Raw genomic sequence first — 6,637 nt, 5'->3', positions numbered from 1 at the left:
TCTCTCTCTCTCTCTCTCTCTCTCTCTCTCTCTCTCTCTCTCTCTCTCTCTCTCTCAAGCCTCTCCCGGTATCATATAAATATATTTCTGTAAACACACGAGGAGGAGGGAAAGGAGGAGGAGGAGGAGGAGGAAGAGGAGGAGGAAGAGGAGGAGGAGGAGGGTATAGCTTTTGATGAATTTAACTTCCTATTTCTTCTTCATTGTTATTATTATTATTATTATTATTATTATTATTATTATTATTATTATTTTTATTATTATCATTGGAGTTCTTGTTCTAATTCTTTCGTAGTTTATCTATACCCGAGAGAGAGAGAGAGAGAGAGAGAGAGAGAGAGAGAGAGAGAGAGAGAGAGAGAGCAGAATGACCGTATGAAAGAAAAAGTAAAAAATATCCTGAGAAGAAAAAATAATGCGTATCATTCACTGACTCATCAACTCTCTCTCTCTCTCTCTCTCTCTCTCTCTCTCTCTCTCTCTATACCTTCATATGCCCTCTTCTATATTCCTCTCTCCTTCCCTCCTTCCTTCTCTCCCTTTTTCTTCTCTATATATATGTTCCCTTCTTCACTCCTCCCTTCTCTCTCTCTCTCTCTCTCTCTCTCTCTCTCTCTCTCTCTCTTCCTATACCTTCATTTGCCCTCTTCTATATTCCTCTCTCCTTCCCTCCTTCCTTCTCTCCCCTTTTCTTCTCTCTATATATGTTCCCTTCTTCACTCCTCCCTTCTCTCTCTCTCTCTCTCTCTCTCTCTCTCTCAACTATATAAGAACAAAGGAAAATATAAAACGTGATACAATTCTAACACAAAAGCTTATCACAAACAGACACGAGCAGACAGACACACAGACAGACAGACAGACAACAATCAACCAACCCTCTCCCGTGGCGCAGTGGTTAGCGTGGGCCTGAGTTCGAATCCCGCCATGAGCAGTCTGCGCGAAGTCCTCCTTTTCGGGCTGGTCGATAAGTGGGTACCCGGGGACACCTGGAGAAGGTAAACTAAGGTAACCCGGATGTCACACTATATAGCACCAATTTGACAAGGCTTTCGTAGGTGTTTGGGGCATTTCCAGGGATAGTTTTATGACCCTGGTGGTAGTTTGACCCTTCCTCTGTACCACGAACCTAAGATAACGCTTATTAGGACCCGATTGATCTCCTTTTTGGCCTTTGGAAATAGTTATGTGAGAGGAGGAAGGGTCTGAAGGTCATATTCTCCAACATTTCAGCCCCCAAGATCACCTATTTGACAAGGCTTTCGTAGGAGTTGTGGGCATTTCCAGGGGTAGTTTTATGACCCCGGTGGTAGTTTGACCCTTCCCCTTTACCATGAACCTAAGACAACACTCATTAGGACCCAGTTGATCTCCTTTTTGACCTTTGGATATAGCTGGTGTGAGAGGCGGAAGGGTCTATGATCACCTATTTGACAAGGCTTTCGTAGGAGTTTGGGGCATTTCCAGGGATAGTTTTATGACCCTGGTAGTAGTTTGACCCTTCCTCTGTACCATGAACCTAAAAAAACACTCATTAGAACCCGGTTGATCTCTTTTTTGGCCTTTGGAAATAATCGATGTAAGGGGAGGAAGGGTCTGAGGGTCATTTCAAACATTTCAGCCCCCAAGATCACCTATTCGACAAGGCTTTCGTAGGAGTTGTGGGCATTTCCAGGGGTAGTTTTATGACCCCGGTGGTAGTTTGACCCTTCCTCTGTACCATGAACCTAAAAAAAAACTCATTAGAACCCGGTTGATCTCTTTATTGGTCTTTGGAAATAGTTGATGATTTGAAAGGAGGAAGGGTCTGATGGTCATATTTCAAACACTTCGACGCCTATGATCACCTATTTGACAAGGCTTTCGTAGGAGTTGTGGGCAATTCCAGGGATAGTTTTATGACCCTGGTGGTAGTTTGACCCTTCCTCTGTACCATGAGCCTAAAAACACTCATTAGAACCCGGTTGATCTCCTTTTTGACCTTTGGATATAGCTGGTGTAAGGGGAGGAAGGGTCTGAGGGTCATTTCAAACATTTCAGCCCCCAAGATCACCTATTTGACAAGGCTTTCGTAGGAGTTGTGGGCATTTCCAGGGATAGTTTCATGACCCTGGTGGTAGTTTGACCCTTCCTCTGTACCATGAACCTAAAAAAACACTCATTAGAACCCGATTAATCCCTTTTTTTGGCCTTTGGAAATAGTTGACGTGAGAGGAGGAAGCGACGAAGAGCACCAACCTTACTTACCGTCACGGGCTCAAGGGGTCAGTGTAACGGAGATGAGCACCGAGGCCATGCGCAGCTATAGCGGAAAACTCCATTCAGTGACTTGCCATTTCTTCATTTTTTATAGGTTGATGCATAAGCTGGCGCCTCTAGTCCTCTCACACGTCCACCTTTGAGTAATTGGTAAGCTTGGCAGGTGAGGTGGCGCATGTTAGAAGCTTAGGTGTTTTAATGATACTCTGAAAGCTTATGTGTATTAGGCTATGTATGTGGGTGTATGTATAAGGTTTGTGGGTGTGGGTGTAGGCTATGTGTATGTCTATGTGTATCTGTATGTATGTATGTGTGTACGTGGGTCGTTGTATGAATGTTTAAGGTCTGTGTATGTATGTATGTATGTATGTCTGTGTATGTTTATGTGGGTCTGTGTATATCTGTTTAAGGTCTGTGTATGTCTGTGTATGTGAATCTGTGTGTATGTGGGTCGTTGTATGAATGTTTAAGGTCTGTGTATGTATGTATGTATGTCTGTGTATGTTTATGTGGGTCTGTGTATGTCTGTTTAAGGTCTGTGTATGTCTATGTGAATCTGTGTATGCCTGTGTAGGTTCATGTAGGTATAGGCAAGAGTCATAACCACGGCAGCCACTATAAATAAAATTCGCCTGCGCCAGTAACGAGTTGGGGCCGTTCAAAAGAGGCCCCTTAAGAGAGCCTCCCGACGCTGCAGACACCACCTTAAAAAAAAAAGTAAAAAAAAGAAGAAAAAAATATGTAGGTTATGTTGGAAGGGGAAGATGTGGAGAATAAGAGAAGGTTAAGAAGCATGCATGTGGGAAAATAATTATAGGAAAGTGAGAAGGAAAGGAAATAATAATGAAAAGAAGAAAAGGAAATAATGATGAAAAGAAGAAAAGAAAATAATAATGAAAAGAAGAAAAGAAATAATGATGAAAAGAAGAAAAGGAAATAATGATGAAAAGAAGAAAAGAAATAATGATGAAAAGAAGAAAAGGAAATAATGATGAAAAGAAGAAAAGGAAATAATGATGAAAAGAAGAAAAGGAAATAACGAGGAAAAGAAGAAAAGGAAATAATGATGAAAAGAAGAAAAGGAAATAATAATGAAAAGAAGAAAAGGAAATAATGATGAAAAGAAGAAAAGGAAATAATAATGAAAAGAAGAAAAGGAAATAATAATGAAAAGAAGAAAAGGAAATAATGATGAAAAGAAGAAAAGGAAATAATGATGAAAAGAAGAAAAGGAAATAATAATGAAAAGAAGAAAAGGAAATAATAATGAAAAGAAGAAAAGGAAATAAAAATGAAAAGAAGAAAAGAAATAATGATGAAAAGAAGAAATGAAATAATGATGAAAAGAAGAAAAGGAAATAATAATGAAAAGAAGAAAAGGAAATAATGATGAAAAGAAGAAAAGAAATAATGATGAAAAGAAGAAAAGGAAATAATGATGAAAAGAAGAAAAGGAAATAATGATGAAAAGAAGAAAAGGAAATAATGATGAAAAGAAGAAAAGGAAATAATAATGAAAAGAAGAAAAGGAAATAATGATGAAAAGAAAAGGAAATAATAATGAAAAGAAAAGGAAATAATGATGAAAAGAAGAAAAGGAAATAATAATGAAAAGAAAAGGAAATAATGATGAAAAGAAGAAAAGGAAATAATGATGAAAAGAAGAAAAGGAAATAATGATGAAAAGAAGAAAAGGAAATAATGATGAAAAGAAGAAAAGGAAATAATGAGGAAAAGAAGAAAAAGAAATAATGATGAAAAGAAGAAAAGGAAATAATGATGAAAAGAAGAAAAAGAAATAATAATGAAAAGAAGAAAAAGAAATAATAATGAAAAGAAGAAAAGGAAATAATAATGAAAAGAAGAAAAGGAAATAATAATGAAAAGAAGAAAAGGAAATAATGATGAAAAGAAGAAAAGGAAATAATAATGAAAAGAAGAAAAGGAAATAATAATGAAAAGAAGAAAAGGAAATAATAATGAAAAGAAGAAAAGGAAATAATGATGAAAAGGAAATAAAAATGAAAAGAAGAAAAGGAAATAATGATGAAAAGGAGAAAAGAAAATAATAATGAAAAGAAGAAAAGAAATAATGATGAAAAGAAGAAAAGGAAATAATGATGAAAAGAAGAAAAGGAAATAATGATGAAAAGAAGAAAAGGAAATAATGAGGAAAAGAAGAAAAGGAAATAATGATGAAAAGAAGAAAAGGAAATAATAATGAAAAGAAGAAAAGGAAATAATGATGAAAAGAAGAAAAGGAAATAATGATGAAAAGAAGAAAAGAAATAATGATGAAAAGAAGAAAAGGAAATAATGATGAAAAGAAGAAAAGGAAATAATGATGAAAAGAAGAAAAGGAAATAATGATGAAAAGAAGAAAAGGAAATAATGATGAAAAGAAGAAAAGGAAATAATGATGAAAAGAAAAGGAAATAATAATGAAAAGAAGAAAAGGAAATAATGATGAAAAGAAGAAAAGGAAATAATGATGAAAAGAAGAAAAGGAAATAATGATGAAAAGAAGAAAAGGAAATAATGATGAAAAGAAGAAAAAGAAATAATGATGAAAAGAAAAGGAAATAATAATGAAAAGAAGAAAAGGAAATAATGATGAAAAGAAGAAAAGGAAATAATAATGAAAAGAAAAGGAAATAATGATGAAAAGAAGAAAAGGAAATAATGATGAAAAGAAGAAAAGGAAATAATAATGAAAAGAAAAGGAAATAATGATGAAAAGAAGAAAATAAATAATAATGAAAAGAAGAAAAGGAAATACTAATGAAAAGAAGAAAAGGAAATAATAATGAAAAGAAGAAAAGGAAATAATAATGAAAAGAAGAAAAGGAAATAATAATGAAAAGAAGAAAAGGAAATAATAATGAAAAGAAGAAAAGGAAAAGAAGAAAAGGAAATAATGAAAAGAAAAGAAGAAGGAAAGAAATGAAATAATGATAAAAAATGAAGAAGAGATACATAAAATAAAACAAAATACATTCCCTAAAAACAACAAAATTTAATAGAAGAGAAAACATCAAAAGAAAACACGTAAAATAAATAAGTAAATAAACAAATTGACTTAGAAGAAATTGTATTAACTCACTAATCTCTCTCTCTCTCTCTCTCTCTCTCTCTCTCTCTCTCTTTTAAGGCGTATGGCAGCGTGGAGTCTCTTGTAAGGCATCTCCGGCCGGCGTAGAAGTAGTTGTAGCAGTAGTAGTAGTAGTAGTAGTAGTAGAAGTAGTAGTAGTAGCTGTTCGATTGCTACTACTACTACTACTACTACAACTACTACTATTACTACTACTACTACTACTTATGTGCATTCTGTTCTTCATATTCTAATCCATACCTTCTTACTTTATTTTTTTCACTTTCATTCCCTTCTTCTTCTTCTTCTTCTTCTCCTTCACGGCTTACCCAGTCATGGAGTCTTGAGGTTAATGCTCTGGGCGTTTTAAATATGAATGGACTGGCTGGCTGGTTGGGTGCTCTCTCTCTCTTTCTCTCTCTCTCTCTCTCTCTCTCTCTCTCTCTCTCTCTCTCTCTCTCTCTCTCTCTCTCTCTCTCTCTCTCTCTCTCTTCCTTTGGCTTCTCTTGCGTCACGGAAGAAATGCGAGAGAGAGAGAGAGAGAGAGAGAGAGAGAGAGAGAGAGAGAGAGAGAGAGAGAGAGAGAGAGAGAGAGAGAGAGAGAGAGAGAGAGAGTTATAAGTTATTCAGTCTGGCTACCTTTTCAACATCCTCCATTTCCTTACTTTCCTCCTCTTCCTCTTCTTCTTCCTCCTCTTCCTCTTCTTCCTCCTCCTCCTCTGTACCTTTAAACACACCTCATTTGCACCACCCTGAGAAATAGTGTTACGTGAACCACTAACTTATGTAACACCTCCTCCTCCTCCTCCTCTTCTTCCTCCACCTCTGGGCATGAAGGAAGGAAGGAAGAGCAGGAGGAAGAGGAGGAGGAGGCAAGTAAAATGTCTATGTATTTTTTTTCCTTGTTGTTAGTCATTATTTATTCAATTCCTCTTTATTCCTCTTTCTCTTCTTCCTCCTCTTGCTAAGAATGAAGAAACGAAGAGGAGGAGAGAGGAGGAGGAGGAGGAGGAGGAGGAGGAGTAGGGTTGATTTCTCTCCATTGGCTTCTCAGCTTATTAGTCTGAGAGGGGAGGAAAGAGGAAGATGTGAAGAGGAGGAGGAGGAGGAGGAGGAGGAGGTGGTGGTGGTGGAAGAAGGGAAGGAAGGAGGGAAGATGATTGAGAAGGAAGAGGAGGAGGAGGAGAGAGAGAGAGAGAGAGAGAGAGAGAGAGAGAGAGAGAGAGAGAGAGAGAGAGAGAGAGAGAGAGAGAGAGAGAATGCGCAAGGGAGAGCTTGTAACATTGC

The sequence above is a fragment of the Eriocheir sinensis genome, chromosome 7 (assembly GCF_024679095.1).
Source record: "Eriocheir sinensis breed Jianghai 21 chromosome 7, ASM2467909v1, whole genome shotgun sequence".
Classification (NCBI taxonomy): domain Eukaryota; kingdom Metazoa; phylum Arthropoda; class Malacostraca; order Decapoda; family Varunidae; genus Eriocheir; species Eriocheir sinensis.
This window is presented reverse-complemented; position numbering follows the sequence as displayed.